The sequence below is a fragment of the Varroa jacobsoni genome, unplaced genomic scaffold (genome assembly GCF_002532875.2).
Source record: "Varroa jacobsoni isolate VJ856 unplaced genomic scaffold, vjacob_1.0 scaffold_39, whole genome shotgun sequence".
Taxonomy (NCBI): Eukaryota; Metazoa; Arthropoda; class Arachnida; order Mesostigmata; family Varroidae; genus Varroa; species Varroa jacobsoni.
In genome coordinates this window covers 105,823-125,197 of record NW_019212941.1, presented here as the reverse complement: position 1 = coordinate 125,197, position 19,375 = coordinate 105,823, and the positions used below count along the sequence as shown (strand labels likewise).

At 41.8% G+C, this 19,375-nt stretch overlaps 1 long non-coding RNA gene across 10 annotated transcripts in view; it reads right to left on the bottom strand.

Annotated features, from left to right (window-relative positions):
• Window positions 1-19,375, bottom strand: part of LOC111260062 (uncharacterized) — a 116,012-nt gene that overhangs the window by 42,251 nt on the left and 54,386 nt on the right. For 5 of the 10 annotated variants that reach the window (XR_015310817.1, XR_015310819.1, XR_015310823.1 and 2 more), the window contains 3 exons: window positions 19,081-19,300; window positions 18,658-18,753; window positions 12,926-13,446 (listed from right to left, as the gene is read on the bottom strand). This is a non-coding gene — a long non-coding RNA (uncharacterized LOC111260062). Of the gene's footprint in view, window positions 1-12,925; window positions 13,447-18,190; window positions 18,472-18,657; window positions 18,754-19,080; window positions 19,301-19,375 lie in introns of those variants that run through there. The other 5 variants (XR_015310831.1, XR_015310832.1, XR_015310827.1 and 2 more) reach the window with 3 other exon arrangements.

Sequence of the window (19,375 nt, the reverse complement as noted above, 5' to 3'; positions counted from 1 at the left end):
GTGCCTCGGAATCGTTTGATTGTATGTGAACGGAAATACGCCGCACGTATATTAAACTTTATGACCCCTAACTTAATCCTTGCTCTCTCAGTTAGCTTCCCAAATTCATTGCGTATCGTGAGCTTCTGCAACAGAGCCTGCTTGCGCTTGACTGTACATAAAGCTGTGAAAGACAAAAAGGCCATTCAGAAACTAGCAATACCATTTAAACCCTTACCAGATTTTGTAGAAAAAACGTAACGTTTGAATTCAACCGTAAATCGATACAAATTCCCTACGAGATGGACAATCTATAATATCATTTAATGCCAACATTGTTCGATTTTATCATGTGCTGTTAGGAACTTTAGACTTGTTCAGTTTACGTGCTTACGTACTTTACGTAGAGTTTACAGCTTACCGTTGCTGCTCCCCGGTTGAAAACGCTACCACTCAACACACTAACATGCGGTTGTGGTTAGCCGTATTTAACCAGGCTACTTAAAAATCTGATTTACTGAAGTAAAGCAATGGCGATGAAATTTAAAATAATGTGTGACCTAAAGGACCTAACATATTTTTTTCTAACAAAAAAGATTGCATGCAAAGGCTGTATATTTCGAAACAGTTTACTGTTAAGTAAAACGTCGCACTTTGAACATACAACTGTAATTATGCTGCAATTTTTATGTAAGATTTTATCCGTTGGATTTATTGATAAGCGGAGTCAAAGGTTTTTATATAATTTTTAGAGTAGATATAGCTTCTTAATAAACTACACTATATGTTAGTCGTTCGAGTCATAAGACCTAAGCCTAGTACGCCTGTAAACTAAGCAGGCCATCCCTGCTCTTTTGCTAGACCGTGGAATATAGAGAGTGTAACCTGTTGAACCTGGTTTCTTCGTCGAATCACAACAGACACAACAGCGGCGAAATAGCGCAATAGTTCATTACTACTGATGTCGTTCATGCATTCTTATTGAACAGTGATGGAAGATCTTTTTTCGTAAAACTAATGCAGATCTTTTTTTTTGTGATTTCGATAACAACACGGTCGACAATGGAATTGTCATCGTCGTCTTGGTCGAATTTTCAAGTTGCTGCCATACTCAGATTCTCATCTGAGCTAATACCCCGAGACGCGGCGCAAGACGAGGCACGCAAGAAATGAGACAACGATAGGAAAGGCGTGGGGACCAAGCCAAGAGCCGACGGAGAATCACGAAGACGGCAGCGAGCGACAGAGAAGCTTAGGAAGATCAAAAGCGAAACAAAGCAAGTAGGAAATAAAGGCTAAGCGAATCTTAGGACAAAGAGTGAATAAGTGAGGCTGACAAGTCTTCGTGCTCACGACGGATTCACACAGCCATGCAGTGCCAGCGGTATAAGCATTGACAACCATAGAAAGCCTCTGCAGGGGCACGGTGGGTGCACGGTGTGCTTAAGCTTACCAGCAATGGGGGTGCCGACGCTACTAGAGGACTTAAGCGGTGCCAGGAGAAGGATAGAACGAACGACAAAAGGACACGGACCAAACAGGATATCGGCCAAATACGACATGCCTTACAACATCATACAGTATGCCACAATAGCGTAACCTACAAAAATAGCCTCTGACGCCTCTGTGAAGTGGATTAGCGTGCATGGGGAGAACGGAAGAGAAAAGTGCAATAGTGCGTGGCAATGGGAAAAAAGCAAAAGACTGGTCGGTCCAGAACGATACACGCAAGCACGGTTTTTTGTCAGTGAGGGCACCTTGCTAGTGAGGCAGAGATATTCTTAGTCGGCTAAAATGGTGGAATGGGAGTAGGAGAAGGATCCGCATAAGAGGGCGAATCGTGCGGCTGTATCATGTGCACGCAGACTTGACTTTCAGCTGTGGCGTGGGTACAGAAAGGGTGCATTAAAAGCTGAAAACGATAAATGAGTGAGAAAGAGGGTAACCATGTCATTAATAAAATGTTTGCCTATATTTCTCTATAAGAATGTGTCAGCCCCGTGTTTGGCATTGGTCGATCCTAAAAAATATTTAATGTTGCCTAAGCTTGCCGTCAGCATGCTTTTTCTTTCTTTCATAATCAATTTACATTGCAGCTCTGCTGCACGGTTTCTTCAACTAAGTGTTACGCCTACCTTGTTTCCGTTGTCTGGCCTGATCTATTATAGCGCTATTGTGATCGTGGCAGTTCTCTTGATGGCATTCCGATAAACTCAACCGATATCAAAACGGTTGTTCGATGGACTACCGAGATCGCCTAGAGCGCTAATTCCGCCATTCGCGCTTATGCGTAGCTGTTTCCCGCTTTTCTCTTTCTTTTTCTTTTGTGAAGCGAGCAAAAAGCCAAAAAGGAAATAACGACAGTACGTTCAGCACGAGGCTAACATATCTGTGTCCCTTATTAGGAGAATAGCGGCTGTGGTGGAGGTATAAGGGATATTGGATTAAGGGAACTGCGTTTGTCTTATGAACGATGCACGGCAGCCGCGCGATAGAAGGATGCCACGGAGGCGCTTTTTCCTTCATCGCCGGCCCGAAGGTTGTTCTGCTCCATTCTGGAAAAGGTTGCTTGCGCAGCCGCTGATCCAATATTTGCTACTTACGAGGATACAAACGGTCTGGGTCTTCTATACTTTCAGCCCCTCAAATCCTCAAAGACCGATGCTCTTCTCTCGTTTCGATGCTACTCTTTCAGCTGAAACGGAGTGATCACCAGCGAGACCTGGATCAGTGTTCCGACGGAGATAACAGTGCTGCGATTCAGCTTAGTAACAACCACCCGCCGAGTCATGCCCGACGTTCTAAGAAGTTCAGCCCGACAGCAGGCCCGCTTGAAGAGTGCAAAGCTGAGCTCTGGAGCGTAAGCCACTTGCAGGCCCTAAGGCGTCTGCCCCAACAAAAGCCTCCGCTATTTTCAAGAATGTGAAACGAAGCTTCTGCTAGCAAAATAAGGTGATATTGCTGTTTCTTGCCGTGAGCAACAGCGGATAAAACAGTAGCGGCGGATCTAGCAGCGGAAGCCATTTGGGAACGATCCAATGAAAAACCGAATCCAACGGCCATTCAGCTTTCCAGCCGCATTAAGAAACAGCAGCGGCCGACGTGATAGGCAGATGACTAACATAAAATTGGTGCTCTACTTTGTTCTATTTGAGAACAACTATTGTGTATGACACCATAATATTCCGATACTTTATGAGCTATGGGGAGGCGTCACACACTAACAACTGACGTTAAGTGCCTTTGAAGACGTCTGCTCACGACTGTTTTACCCAGTTAATCGATTACCCTCTATTGGCAACATATCTACACTTATTTAACGGTAATTTCTGCAAAAAGGTGTGACCGTATGTCTTACTATATGAAATGGCATAGACGGAATCGCACATTTGTTATTCAGCAACATTGATGTATTTTTGGGCATGTGTACGCAAATCTGCTTACAGGGTTGATAAGTTACTTTGTCAACAGCTCGGCAAGTTAAAAATGATTAGCGCTTTGAATTAAGTTGACTCCGACAAAAATAGTACAAACTCTTCCCTCTGCGTGGATTCGGTTGGTTGTGTCATCTTGCCATTTTGGCATACAGGACGTTAAATTTTTTTTCGCCATCGTGTTTGATATCGTATCTTATGCATATATAAACACACTATAAATGTCACGTAAGTTATAGTTAAAAACAGCGAAAATATATGTTATAGGTTCTAGGCCACTAGATGTCGTCACTGAAGTATTACAGCTGTCAAAGTAAGCCTTTGGATCTCTAATTAGGCCCACCAAGCAACTACCGAAAAACTGCCATTTACGTCGGCCACTGCATCGAGTTCGAAAATTGAAATACAGTGACTCTATAGTCGCTTGCCGATATAAAAAAAAAAAGTAATAATAATAATAAGATAACATTAACGCTCTATGGCATTTCAGAACAATTCGATTTAATAATCGCTCAGTAGCTATGTATAGTTATTGAGCTCTGTGATTAAACTTAATAATAGCTATAGAGAAAAAAACTGTCTTACACCTAATAGAAGCAATATTAGGTCAAAGAGCTGTACTTTTTTCTAATACTCCGATATCGATACCACTTGTCTTAATGTTTTATCAGCGAGTCTCATTCCAGCCACTTCAAAGCAGGACACGGGAAAAGCGTCTCTCTCGATTACCTACCAGAATAATGAAACTTAAACACCAGTTCAGGCAGGGTTCTACGACTTAGCGGCGGAAGCTGTAGGAACTTTTGTTACCGTCGTCGCCAATCAAAGCACTTACTACATAAAGGAGCTCTCTTCAGTTTCGGTTTTTCAGTCAGGTTGCAGGCATCAGGCCAGGCTCTTGGGTCCTCGGACCCATGCAACAATTTCAATAGCAGAGGGCACGTTATAGCGAAACAACGCCACGTAAACCAAAATCTAGCTAATTATTGTCAGTCGGAATTAATTAAATTTTCTCTTGATCCTAGTGACTGTAGCGGACTAACTCATGTCCCATCGGCTTATTCGAAAATAATAGATGTGGCATGATTATATGGCCGCACTATGGTTTTACCGCGCCATTACCAATGCGAAGCAGTACTTGCAGTGCGGTAAGTTGCTGACAACAGAAGATCCGCCTACCTGCTCGCTTACGTAGTTACGTCCATTCCCATGGAGATAATGAAGTAAGTCTAACATAGCTGTTAGAAATTGTGCTGGTGTGAATGTTGGCATATGTGCTGGAGGCAGAGACGGCGAGAAGTAAATGCCGGAAAATAAAGTATCTGTTTTAGTTTCGGGCCTAAAAGATCGTCGCCATGGTCTCTGGCAGAACAAGAACCGCTTTCTGATTCTTCCACTTTCATCGATCTTTTTAAGTTCCTGCTAGTTGTAGGCGCCGTGATAACACCGGCAACGGTCACGATTGTCGACTAAAGCCGAGGAACAAGCATAGAGTCGAGTTGTTTTCAGCCGCTGATCACCGTCTATCAATTCCCTTGCAGCATTGCGGTTATCGTCCAGAAGTTAGAAGGCCTTCGGTTGGCCCCGCATTAAAAATAGAGGTCACCGTCTCGCATGTGCGGAGGTTTCATTACCACACGTAACATTTGTAGAAGGAAGGCCATCCGCCGCCCAAATGAAGGGCTAGCAGGACAAGAGATCTGGAGAGATGGGTACGATTAGTTTAGATCAAGTGTGGAAAAGCAACTTTGCCAGCAAAGCGAATGAACATACATCGTCATCTAGCCGGCGTAAGAGTCAATGTGCATGCGGATGTACCTCGTAGTCGCTGACGGGTGACGAAAAGGTTGACGCTGAAGAAAGTTCCGTCGATTGGATTATAGCAGTTCATGGATAACTGCAGATAGGGGCAAAGCAATGTTCGGAAGGCGGCGGCCCTCGCAATAAAGGGGAACGGCATACAGACTGAATTGAAAGCGTTCGAACGATTTCAGCGCTTCTGTGAACAGCGGATATGGACCACAGCAGCCTGTTAACTATCAACATCCTTACGAAATCTATTCCACATTCCTTTAGATATTCCAGTGATCTTCCTGAAAGAATGCATATATCACTAACGTAAACTGAGACTTATAACTCAACGTTTGAAAAGTGTAGACTACGCTGACAGCCCTATTTACCGTATTGAGGTTTCTACAGGTGGACAATAGTACGAAGAGCTAATATATATCGTATAGAGCGTGAAGTTAATGAAAACGAGAACGTTACAATGTTCCCGTTTTTACTTATAGGATTGCTAGAAACAACCCAGTATTCACAATTTACGTTCCATTACTGGCAACGCGCAATCAATCGTTCGGGCATCGTTGCGACTCCACCCATCCAGCAAAAGCTGTTTTGCTGCGGATGTTAAAGACCCGACTGATGTCAAGCTAACTATTCAGAGTCGGTGAAATGGCCCAATGCGTAACGATTGTTATGAATAGCGGACCTCAGAAAGTTGAACCTTTCAAGAACGATGACAGCTGGCCTACATAGATAAGATCAACACTTGTCTGCTTGTTAACACCCATGCCTCATTTAAGATGTGATTTTAGTTAAACCTAGTCTATAACGCTTAAGCACTGCAGCGGAAACTCTTAGCTGATCCGAACTTGGTACAGGCCCTTCCCTATCAATATATATATATATATATATATATATATATATATATATATATAGACATTGCATTAAAGGAACGAAATAGTTGATAATAGTAATAATAATGAATTGGCATACAAGTATTACATGTATGTTATCAGTCCAATTAATCGCTTGCATCAAGTGTGTGACACATGCCTTTAAGGTCGAGTGTCGATTTTAATACAACTAATTTATATCTGTATGTATGAGGTGACCCGATTTGGGTCGTAATTAATTCTGACACTGTCTCTAAACAAGAACAGATATCTGAGCGAAATTGCGAAGATATGGTTCTTGATGGTCATCTTTATTCTACACAAGTTCCGATCGCATCGATGGCCGCTTCAATATGAAGTCTAAACCTCTTATACGTCTGTTTCAAGCTATTATTTTTTTCAACACGCAGACTAATTAGGGGGTTAACATCGTGCTGACCTGTTGAAGCACTATACAAAGATTTGGTCGAATTATATATAGTCCCTAAAAAATATGAGTTTAAAATCAAAATAGGGCCAAAAAATCTGGCACGAACTAAAAACTTGGAAGAAACTCGGCCGTGGTTACCTATCTGAACTTCATCGATAATAGCCATTTTTTGATTGAGAATTCACAATTATCAAAAACTGATTCTTGCATCACTTTGATAAACCTCAACTGTTTAAATTTAAACTTCAATAATGGCTTTCCGCTGGGCCTCATGAACATTTTTCTTTCTGATAATAAAGAATATCGTCGACTTCGGACCAGAAGTAAGCTGATGAATTTTGTCCCGTTTGCCGAGTTTAGGTAATAATTGAAGTCATAAAAACAACACAAGGTTTTTCACTGACCAGATTGCATTTTGTCTTGTTTAGTATTAGAAGTAACGTATAAGTCGGCGTTGATTGTACCGAATAGCCCGACAAACGTTATCCGGTGGAAGTTGCATGGCTATGAGATTGAGTACGTATTCGTCACGATCTCCGTACTTTTTACCGCAAAGACCTCGGAGTCGAAAATTAAGAAGCACTCTGGGTCGAGGGTCCGCTTAGCAAAGGGCTAAGCGAATATAGGAAGAGCACCGTGTATCTAGTTAGTTTATTGTGAGTATAATCTACGTATATTGCTATCAATGGAATTATGGGGCCCTAAATTGCTCGTTCCTGTCAGTCAACCATAAAGCCAAGCTGATCCACTTTATTTAGTCGATCAGATCGAGCCCGAGTTCATATAGCGGTGCAACAAATTAATTAAAAAGGACGTTGACTATGAAATAAGGGCATTCCGCCGGATTGTCCTGACCGGAACAAAATCGTATTAAATGACCCTTTCAAATGATTACTGATAGACATCAAATGGCTATAAAAGCGAAACGCGGGTCGGTGCAAAGTGTTTGCTTCTGACAGAGAAAACCAAATCATGCCAGCCTGCTACTTAGTAATTAGACAGCCAATGATGGAAACTGACGATCGAAGACAATTCGGCGATAGGTATCATATCATATGTACTATAGTACGGATTGAACAGGACTTTCGACAAAAGTAGAAAGCAGATATAACATTTGCCTTTAAGTCTCTATCGTTTTTCAGTGAGCTAATTACACGCGTTTCTTTCCAGCTTAGGATATAGTTTCTAGAATCGAAAGCGGCACGAAATAGCGGTGCATTTATGCGGAGTCGCCGAAATTCAAACAGTGAGAACTGCTCAAACAGATTTAGCTCGCCCGAAACGAGTACGTCCTGCGCCATGAAGTAAAACGATAAGTCGTCTGCCAAAACACAGTCGCTGTTAGGCATTATTTGAAAACATGCTATGGAAGCCTAAAATATCATAGTAATATATCTCGACTACGGCAGAGTAATTAGCTCGTTGGTTAGAATCAACGGAAGCTCAATGTGCACATTTGATTTTGATGGTGTATAAGATGTGGGCCTTTATAGGTCAAAAAAACCTACTTACATTTATGTGACCGTAGCACATGCAGTTCGGGAATATGCTTCAAAGTCGTTTTGCCTAAACATAACGTTCTCTGATAAAAGAGAACTAGAAAGCGATATTTTATATCGCAGATCGTTTGCAAAGCAAGCCTTGCTCGCTTCTTATCACATTATTAATTTATTTGAAAAATGACCGTGGTGCCAAAGCAACGAATGAGGCGTGTGAGTGAATGTATTACCGCAATCCTTAACCATATGTAAACCGGCGCACTGGGAGCCATTAATGATATAATATGTAATATATATATATATATGTATGAAGTGAAGTCCTGTTAGTAGCTGCGCATCGTCCCTGCTATCCTTCGTCTTCGTACAGATATACGAGCAGAACTCTCTTTCTGCATGTAGCATGTAAGGACTCCAGGACAAACAGCGTTAGACGCAGTGGTCTTTTGTGAACTGGAGGTGGTCGCCGTTAATATAACTGAGCCATGTATACCCTGGTCATCTAAACAGAGCAGTCTAATATAACAACGACGTAACGATCGGCGATAGTCAGCGCCCTGTTTCCACTAAAGGATAGCCTAGACAGAAGCTATGGCCTCACAGACTAATGTGGTGAATTAATTAACCAAGGCATGTGCGATTCGGGGGGTTCGTCGCCGAATGGTAACAGCTCAGAGACAATTATGCTGTAGTACACGCCAACAAACACGATTATGAAACAACGAATATACGCAGTGCACACAAAAACAGGATAACCACTCTGAACTCCTGTAAATTCCCGGCAAATAGAGGAACGAGCGCAAAGGGAATCAGCTCTGGGGTTCTGGTCTAAAGTTTATCGTGGTCTTGGCCTAAGATTCTGTAGGACAAACGACTGGGATAGTCGGACGAGGGAACTACGTACGGCAAATGTCCAAGACGCGTAAAGGCGGACATCCCTTGAGACCTTCTGAATGTATCACAAAAACGACGGTAATGCGAGCGCACCCCGTGCCACTCAAAGATGGAGCTTACTGTATGCAGCGTTTCGTGTAATTGCAAGTATTAAGGACAGATGTCGCACGTAATACCATTTACAAACATAGAATACAACTCCTATCATTTCTTCGAGGCCTAGTATAGTAGGGCATAATAAGTTTTATTATCGTACACTTGTTGCTCTTAGTAGTACTGGTGACGAAAGTTAAACGGCATGAGCTTCGGCATATCTGAATGCTTCCCAATCGGAACTTAAATTAGGTCCAAGCCATATCATATACTTAATTCATGAAAGAGGAATAAAAGTAAAAGCCATGAAGTAAAAATGTGAAGATATGAAACTTCAGATCGTGTTATTTACAGGCAGCTGTTACGAACATGTTGAAAAAAGGTCCTAAACTACATTAAAATAAGCATGTGAAGCATATTAGGTCAATTTATTTTATTCAAAAGCAAGATTTCAGGGTACCGTCGAATTAGCCGCTACAAAAAAAACCCTCTCGCCATCTCTGAAAATAGAAGCTGTATGCCTCAAAAATATTGCCTCTAGATAAGCCATAAATACAAACGTATTTGTCGCATCCCATGTTATTTATCACTCGTACAGCGACCCCTATGAAAACAGGTAATTTTCCGGAAGCCCTACTGAACATCGTCGATATAACGTGCCTAATTCTAGGTAGCTACTTCTATCAAGTAAATACCATGGTGGCTAGGCTTTTCCCTAGAAACATAGAGAGACTTGGTTGGAACGTCCGTCATTTTTCTGCAAGTATTCCAAATTCTTAGTAAGCTAGCACGATTAACAGGGCCGTACGGACACGCATTTCGAGTGATTACAATAGAACTACATTTCCATCAATCATTTACTGAATTGGTTACTTTCGCAACCCTTAAAGGCGTTACGGCGTCTGAGTTTTGCTAGAGTGCTTTTAATATTACAATTTTTTCAACTTGCGAATCTTTTAAATGGATCTTTAGATTTATTCATGTACATCTAAACCTGTATATGTCCAGCATCTTGGATAAGAAAACTAGAAACAGATATACAATATGCCACTTATAAAAAGAAAGCTAACCCTGCGGAGTCAAAAAGTAGTTATGTTTTCTTGAGAACGATCAAAAGCGGTCAACCGTTCAAAAAAGAGGAAAAAGGTACCGCAAATTTCCAAAATGTCAAATAAGCCAGTTAACTATTGGGCAATAAGACAGACGAAGTACATAAAGCTCTGGCAGCTTTCGATTACCAAGAACCGCCGGAGGGCGGGTAGGTAAAGCAAAGCGGCATGTCCTAGTTTATGGGTCTCCGGAGGGCTCTGCTAGATGAGATAATAAGGCCATAACGGATAGAAACAAGCTGGAAAGTCGAACAACATCTAATTATAGCGAAGCGAAGAAGAACATCCGTGTGTGGAAATGCTGTGAGGAGACCCGGATAAGAGGGGGGGGAGGGGGTTAGAAGCTAGTTACCGCGTAATCGATGCCCATAAGAACCTCCACTAGCCTCCAGGTGTCGCCTACACCTAGACCCTTACAATCGTTTGCTGTTGTTCGAAAGCTGCTACTTGATAATCGACTTGCGCGAGCTAACTATGACGCACCGCTAATCAAAGCCGATCTGTTTCAGCCAGCCCAGTACTGGACACTTCGCTTTTATGATACGTACCTATACAAGCACCACACCTTGGCCAGGAGCCATTAGTGAGAAGTCGACACTACATAAGGTCGCTTTCTAGTGTCCTGCTTACGGCCTTTCTGTTGACCTTAAACACGGTTAAAACATGCACTAAGTATGCTTAGAACTGCTTAAGCAAGAACAGCGTAATTATTATATCGTACAATAGACTAACTTGTGAATTAACCAACTGGTGAGTACGCCGTTTTTTGACACTTAGATTAGACCCATTGATTGTTCTACCTAGATAGCATTAATATTGATGTCTTATCAGTAAGGTAATCGTATCACCACGGAACATCTGACAGTAATAGATTTCAGAAATTTAGCGTAGAATTAGAATCCGTGTGTTTGTTACTTGCATATTATCATATATTAGTCAAATGCCTCAATATAATTTACTCTTGACAAAAATTAGGCGCTCTAACAATAAAAAGAATGAAGTTAATATATGCCGTGGGTAGTAACATAGCACGTTTTTTTTCTGGAGGACTTTGCCTGTGACGTTAACTTCTTGAACGCCTGTATAAAACTAGTAAGGATACAAATCTTGCTTTTCCCATTCTGAAGTTTTCCTTCTTCCTAATTGTTTGGTGTACGTTTCATAATTAACATCGACAAGTGGTATGACCGAGGGAGTGATTTCGGGTTCGCGGCGTTGAGTTTACGTCGAATACAGATGCTAGCTATAGACGCCATCGGTGGTCCAACCGTTCCGTTGCAGGTGCTTATTCGCGATGCTTCATGCTAAGAACCTTGCTGTGACTAAAGAGGACACTAACAGCTGTCGGCAACTTTTGGGGCCTGATGAGGATGTGTTTGAAGGCTAGTTAAGCCACTGTACAGAAGGCGAACGTGAGCCGCAAACAGACGAACTTTGTTCTGCCCTCATCATCCCATCTTATCGTCAGCAATATAAACAACAAACAAGGGGCAACGTCGTGAACTAACACGCTGCACCATTGTTGGTAGCTGATAGTTGGTGGCGGCAAAACTGGGACAGCAACATAAATGACCTCATGGACTTTGAATCTAGTAAAGAGAGAAACATCCTAAATTGATTCAGTCTCTTGTAACACCCATTTGGTAGTTCGACGTTCGCGCTCTTGTCGGGAGCAAGTACAGGGAAACAGGCTGCCTGCAAAGTTAGCATCTGAGTGGTAAAATAATACGTAAAAACTTATTAATGCAAAATATATATATCCAGTTAGTCATACGTAATAACGTCATATATAATTTAGATTAGAAGAAAACACTCCCTAGAGCTATGTATTTTGTGACATTCGTGCACCTCATTAAAGCGCTAAAACATGTTGCGGGTCTAGATAAAGCCCCATGGGACTTAAATAATTCAAGCTTCTTTATGCAGCAGAGTCAAATTTTCGCACTCAAATATATGTGTCATGAAGTTTGTTCGTATTATTAATCTACGTCGAAACGTACCGATAGTATTTTGGTAGAAATACGTGGGTGGGGTAGGCGAAGGGCAGCTGCTCCGAAAGCGATTCTCAAGGGGTAGATCGCTCTGGGTGATGTACTTATTCAACATCGGCTTAAGCGGTATACAAATCCAGGAGGGTTAGTAAATCCCCCTAATAATTATCGACTGGATCCCGAATTATTGCCGTCCTAAGCGTTTCCTTTACCATTAACTGCTTTTACTGCTGGAGCTGGTCTCACAAACGCAAATACCGCAGTCACCAATTACGTCGTGCGAACATTATCAATGTCTCCCGCGTAGAATGACTTGTTGCTCAATTTAATACAGATGCGAAAGATGTGCTACATTCATACTGGCACACGTTCACGAGTAGAAGAGCAGATCTGTGCACGGCTTGTCTGGATGTCTAACGATTTCGGTTCGATCTACTAAGCCCGTAGCCGAAAGCGAGCTCGCTATGTTTTGAATATTCATAAAAAATAAATCGATAGGGTAATTCTTTTAGAATTACCTTGTATCCAACTAGCAGCACTAGGAGAGCACTAGGTTACTCTTACAAGTTCAGTAAGTTACGCAACGTTAATTTGATTGAAGGCGTATTAAGTTCATTGAAAGTAAGTACAAAGTTCTTTACGGAACAATAGCTATACATACGAAAGCTTTTTGACTGGACCTGTTTTATGTTGGGTGTACGGTGCGAAGCCTACGTTTAATAGTAGACGGACATATACTTTATTCAGCTACCGCAGCGGAGATCACTGTTCACGCAAGATGTGTGCATCGTCTGCTAAGGAATTTAAATGACTATCCTGAATTTATTTAACACTTAGGCAAATTTATTGTGCAACTAATTTTATAATAACGATAGCAGCAGTAAATTCATGATAGAAGCTTCAATAAATACTACAGTCCGATCGGCTTTGAAATGTTAATAAGCTTAGCCAACCACGTGCCCATTGGGTGTCACAGCTATAGCGTGAAGGTGGACAAGGTGCGTTGATTCAGCTATGCTGGAACAAATAAAGGAAATTTTAAACTTAAAATGTAGCAGAAGATTAATTTGCAAATTTAGTATGGGCTCACGGCAAATTCTTTCTTCACTCCTTAATGGCGCAGTTGTAGGACAGCGGCACGTCTTCTTACAAATCTTTTCAGAATTTCCGGAGATAGCGCTCGTTTCAACGGTGCCATAGAGGAATGTCCACAGGACTATTACTAAGTGTAGTCTTCATTATTGCACCGACTTCCGCTGTTGCCCTTGCGGACGTCTATTGACGTCTGGCGTGCAGTGAAGTTTTCCGTCCGGGATGTTCTGTTTTGAGGCCCAGCCAGTGTCTGCGATTAAATAACGGATTGCTGGTAAAAACATCATTCTTGCTTTCTGCTGGTTAGATAATGAGCCCCAACGAACAAACGAAACTTCTAATGCCAGCGGCAAACTTTTCTAGTTTCCAACCTTTTTATCCATACATGCAGTGGTGAGAACCTGCTAGCTCGTGCGGTACGCCGGTATGACCCGCATAGGTAACAGCTAAACCGGGTAATATTCGTTTTAATTACACTTCATAACTACTCAAATTGTTCTAGTATTATTCCATGCATACGATTATTTAGTCTGGGGAGAGTAGGAGGTAATTGTTGGCGTCAGACTTTGACGGCTACTGGAATTGCGTGGCCGCGAAACGGAGCCACACTGTCAGAAGGGTGGGGCCAATTGTAAGCCAACTATACGTCATGCGTCACACAAGGAGCAATAACTATTGCGAGCGCCATATTAATCACTATCCGAAAAGGACGACAACGAGCCTATAGTAGACCTAATTTAAACGGTAATCATAATGGACCATGTATAAAATTCAATACAAATACAGGAATATAAAGATAATATAAATAGAAGCTACAAGAAACCTGTGAAAATCAACACAAAAATAAAAATCACCTTCACGTCTATAAAACCTCTCGGATGCAAGCGCTAGCTGCACAAGTTATAAAAGTTAGTGTTATGCTAGAGTCAGCGTTTGAGGTAGCGCCAGCAGTAAGTTATATAATGGACCATTTTTTAATATGGACCTTTATTATGGGAGCTTATATGCAAGGTGTCTGTTAATCGAGTCACACGTCTAACCTATACTGATGCAACCCTGAAAATGAATCTTGGCTTGAGTTCCAATCGATTGACTAGCTTCAGTGACTCTTGAACATCGGCTCAAGGAGCCAATTAAAGGCAATACTAGAAGCACAATAGCATCAAAGGGTGTTGGCCAACAGGACAAAAGCTTTTTGGTTTACTGTTTTCGTATCTATCGTAAATATTCGTGTATCGGTGCTTTTCAACGCTAGGGAATACAGTTCGATTTTGAAGAATGCTGCATTGTTGGAAAAAACGTCTTTTGAAAACTTCTCAATACTCGTAGAAGTAAAATATCGTCTCGCTGGTAAATGCATATCTTCATGAAGACTATTTATAGATCTAAGTAGAACTAGAGAATCATATTATTCCGCGTATGATGTGTTTGTCATGTAGTTCATAGGGGGCTTTCAAAGGCGTGCGTTCGTGGCGTAGCCGTATAATCGCTTGGGCATCTCAATAGCGGAACATCTATTTATTGTATTAGAATTGTATGTAATAAGTACTGTACATAGGACGCAGGGCAACGAATTGGCTTTGGCGTAGTCCTTCTTCGGCTCAACGTGGCAGCAGGCACTTAAACGTGTCGATCCTCAACCGGTCAACCGGCTAAAGCTTACTCTGTCACCTTGCAATACCCAGTTAGCAATTCATCAATGATTTTCTCTCTTCTGTTTGTTGTTAACACCGCCAGTGTTTGCAAGGAATAATCGAAGCAAGACAAAGCAGAATCGAAGTACCGAGCTGAATTGCTTGAAAATGACACAACGATTTTCAGGCGTTCCGTTCGCTGTCTTCTTTTCAATGCATAACTAAAATCATTATGGGAAACCCGGGCGGGCGACTCGACAACTTTAGCCTTATCAGTTCAAATTAACTTGATTCCAACACTGAGGCCTTGAGACTGCATCGGTTTTAAAAGACTGAGATCAAACAACAATCACATCAGTCTCGTTTGACATTACTGGCACCTACCAGCAGCGAAAACAGCATCGAGGCCAAATACTGCAAGCGAGGTCAGATAAGTCTCTTTACTTTGCTGCTGTTAGTGCAAGAGATACATGGTTGTAGAAATTTCTATACATACCCGTGTTGATAATTCGAGAAATTTATTACGTGGTTTTTGCGCTCAGTCGACTAAGTTAATCTTAAGAAGATATCTAGAAGACCGGCGGTGATCGAAATGAGGCAGTTATCAGAAATGGACGCGTACGTTGATTGATGCATCACACAGCAGACTCAGAATGTATGTAAGTGTGGAACAGCGAGAATTATTTGTGCGTTGAAAAAATAAACGACCGTCAAAAGTGGTTAAGCCTAAAGGTAGTCCGAATGGCATTACGTTGGATCGTTGGTATTACATTTAAATTCTGAGAGAACGCGTCGTCCCAAGCCGCACCAGCGGATGCAACTATCGGGGGAAACCTCTAACTCGAAGGCCAGGTAGTACAGCGATGGAAACTTAGTATTTATTTTGGACATGATTAGTGCAGTCTAATCGTTGTCCAGCCAAAGTATCCTGTGGACGAGCTTAATTGAACGACTCAAGGTTCACTGAGTTGCTTGGCATGTTGATCAGATACTGAGGAACCTTTAAGGGGACAGGTTCCCTTCTAAAAATGTTTACACAAAGCCACAAATGTCTACCAGTTTTAATGTGAAGAAGCGCTACATTCTTCGTACGTGCACCCTATGTAGATTTAAATGCAAGGATCGCTTAAGCAATGGCTTCGGATCCCCAAGACTGATCTCAGCCGGGTATGTTAGTGGCTCCCAGTTACTTTTACCGCTGTCCAGCCGTTGCTAGCTTGTTGTCAGTGACGAGCAGTAGCAGACTGCTTGGCGTTGCTGTACGATTTGCGGCATGCCATCAAATAGCATGTCCTGCTACTGCTGCCGCGCCTGCCGCAGATCGGTAAAAGGAGAGGCGGTCAGGCAAACCGTTAAAAACCAGTTGGGTCACCCGTAGTAGCTGACACTCAAAATGACATCGAGGCACGCGATGAGTGCACGACCATTGCTCGGATCGATGTTGATAGGCTAACGTTGTTCTGTATTGTATGAACCAATTGGATGACAACCTTGAGACAAGGTCGTCGTCCTTTGAATGCTATTACTAGCAATAGTAGCAGGTGTACAGCCCAACAAAGATGACTGGAGACCCATTGTCATGTTCACGGGTAGGTTGGCATACTGTTGATATGACGGTGAAGATGAATGAAATCTGTGTCAACTGTAACCCAAAATACCTGTCTTACAGGACATACCAAGAAACTGATCCTGGATAAGCGAGTTAGTTCGTATTTGCACAACGCAAAATTATCTAGTGGCTATGTAATAGTAGTAAACGTCAGTAACTCGTTTATTATTACAAATTTCAAAAGGTTATATATTGATGCCGTGGTCTTGATAACGTTGCCTGCCTTAAATCAACAATCAACGAGATTAAACAGTGATAACCTTCCCAATGGGGATACGTGTCTGTTCATATTGACGTTACGGTCAGAAGCCGATTGGTACGGTAGGAAAGGCAAAGCGTACGTTGGTCTCGAGCAGATGTTCAATAGAAGGTACGGACATTCTGACGCTTCTTGCGCAGACTGAGCTACGGAACCGTGTATCTTGGAGCGTCAGACTGATCCGTTGTTGTCAATGGTTTCTATGACAGTGAGAAGCAGCACAGGACGGGAAGCCCGATACGTCGGGGGCTTCTATAGCTAATAATTTTGTTTGGAGATAGATTGCTGCAATAGTATAGTTCTGTATTATTTCATTGGCCATAGTCAAACTAGGATTTGCATTGTTATTACATTGACTCTTCTTCTGCCCATTCTCGGAAGCCAAACAGGCAACAATGACAACTGCATTAAGTTAACTAGAGGAAGCAGCCATAATAACTTTACAAAAAGTGACAAGCAATAATCGTAGTTTGGAACTGTCAAAACGTTTAACGGACCGATGACAGGCCAAAATCAGCGACAAACCTATGAAGAACCAGAGAAGTCACAATGAAAGGAGACAAACTTTAGGAGCTGTCTTTTTTTAAAGAGGAAGAGTAAAAAAGAAAGCGATACCGCAAATAGCATCTCAACCAGTATTTTCATCACCGTATGAATCTGTTCTTATGACAACACAAGATACTTCCAAATAGAGACGCATTACTACAGACTATCCTAAAAATAAATCGCGACAAACTGAGGGTAAATAGCCAAAATTGCTTTGTTAATTTAAACTCAGTTTGGAAGCATTGCGGTGTCCAACGGCTTGCATGCAGACCGAGCATTATATGGCAGCATTATCAGTATTTCATATGCAAAAAGTTCTAGCTCTATATACGTGTCTATCTATGGTTCGAGTTGTACTTAACGCCCACACATGACGGATAAGGATAATTACTTGACACGGCACGACAAGACTCTTGCGTTAGTCAGGAAATGACCGACTGGTGAAATCGCGCTTTTCCTGAAAGGGTACTATTAGTGACTGTACGGTTTGCCCTTTCGGTGATGCGCTCGGATCGGATGCTTATGAAACGGCTTGAATTTAGTTCGCCATTGTATTGCCTCGAGCTATTTACAGCGACTGAATAGAAAGGTAAAGGCTGCAAATTACGAAATCAACAGGAGTGAAAATCATGAACTACAAGGCCATCGAGCCTTTCCCTCACGAGGTCAATTTAAGATTGCGCATTCCACAAAGGCTAACGCTAGAGCAACATTGTTGTTAGCTCATCTTGTGACTTTCAACTTCTCCCTTCCGACTGCTTCTTACGTTTTCGATAATATATCTATATGCGCATTAAATATTTACTTATTATTATTACTATTATCTTATATGCTGATTGAACGGTAGAGCGTAGACAAATCAGCTCTTCAATAAAGTCTCTGTTAAAAAATTATCCGTCCATAGATCTATCCACTTTATGAAGCACGAACAGTATCAGATCCTTACCTTCAATGCACTCTCTTTTTCACTTAAAGGCGTTTCGTAAAGCTCTTCAGCTGTTTACGTGATGACATTGAATTAAACACAGGCAGCATGCCAGCTACTGTGCTTGAAGCAGCTTGTATACATATCGCATATGTCAGCAGAATGCAGTTGGCCGTACTCTCAAAGGTGCTATTGAGAACATGTGAATGCCCCCCCAGAATGTAGGATGCGAGGGGCATTCGCAATACATAAGATAGCAAATAGCGTGAGCGGATATACACAACGAGAAGACGTCAGGAGACCTGTCGAGTGCGAGATTTGTAGGTGTTCTTTTTACGAAGTTATCGAAAATCGTCAAGCGTACTTTGCTTTGCAGACTCAAACCGTTTTGTCGCGGCTGCAGGCAATACCTAAATGATGCAACTGAGCGAAACAGTTGAATGAACTGTCAAAGGTTTCGACTGTCAAAACAAAAATAGGTTGTCTACCTTGAATCGGTGCGTTGAACGTTGTAGTACGATACCGACTATCCCGTTGAATAGCTCTGAATCACGTACAGCTTTTCTGTTATTGAACGCAGAGACCTACAAAAATGAAAATAGCACAAAAATTGTTTTTGCATTGTATCTCAAGGGCGAAATTTTAATGCTAGCCGTGATTCCTCCGCGCAGTCTACGCTCTGGTTCATGTTTGACAGGTTCTATATTCTACGTGCACGCTATGTCTAGCCGTAACGTTAATTTGATTGACAACGTCACCTATAGTTAGCTTGCGTACACCATAATCGCCCAAAGAAAACAAGTTAATGCATAAATGCAGGTATAATGTATCGGAAAAGTAACTTTTTGAGATATTCTCTTAGTAAGTGTTACGGATTTTCAAAGAAGCATTCAAGTGGAAACATTTCATACTTGCTTTGCTTCCAGGCTCGATGCAATGTACGCTTCCATAAGTAGAAAATTGATTTCCTCATATTCTACCATGGTATCGAATGGGATCTTGTGTGTAGTTAGGTTAGGTTAGGTTAGGTTGAGAGTTTCTAAAAATATCGGTATTGCCACGATGCTTACTCGATCGGCTCCTCAAGAAGCCTCGTATTTGCGTCACATTCTTTAAAATTTAGTCTTCGCTCTGAAATAAACGTAACAGTGTAACAGGTTAGTGGCAGTACAACAATGGCCCTGTGACAATGGGAGCACGCAATAG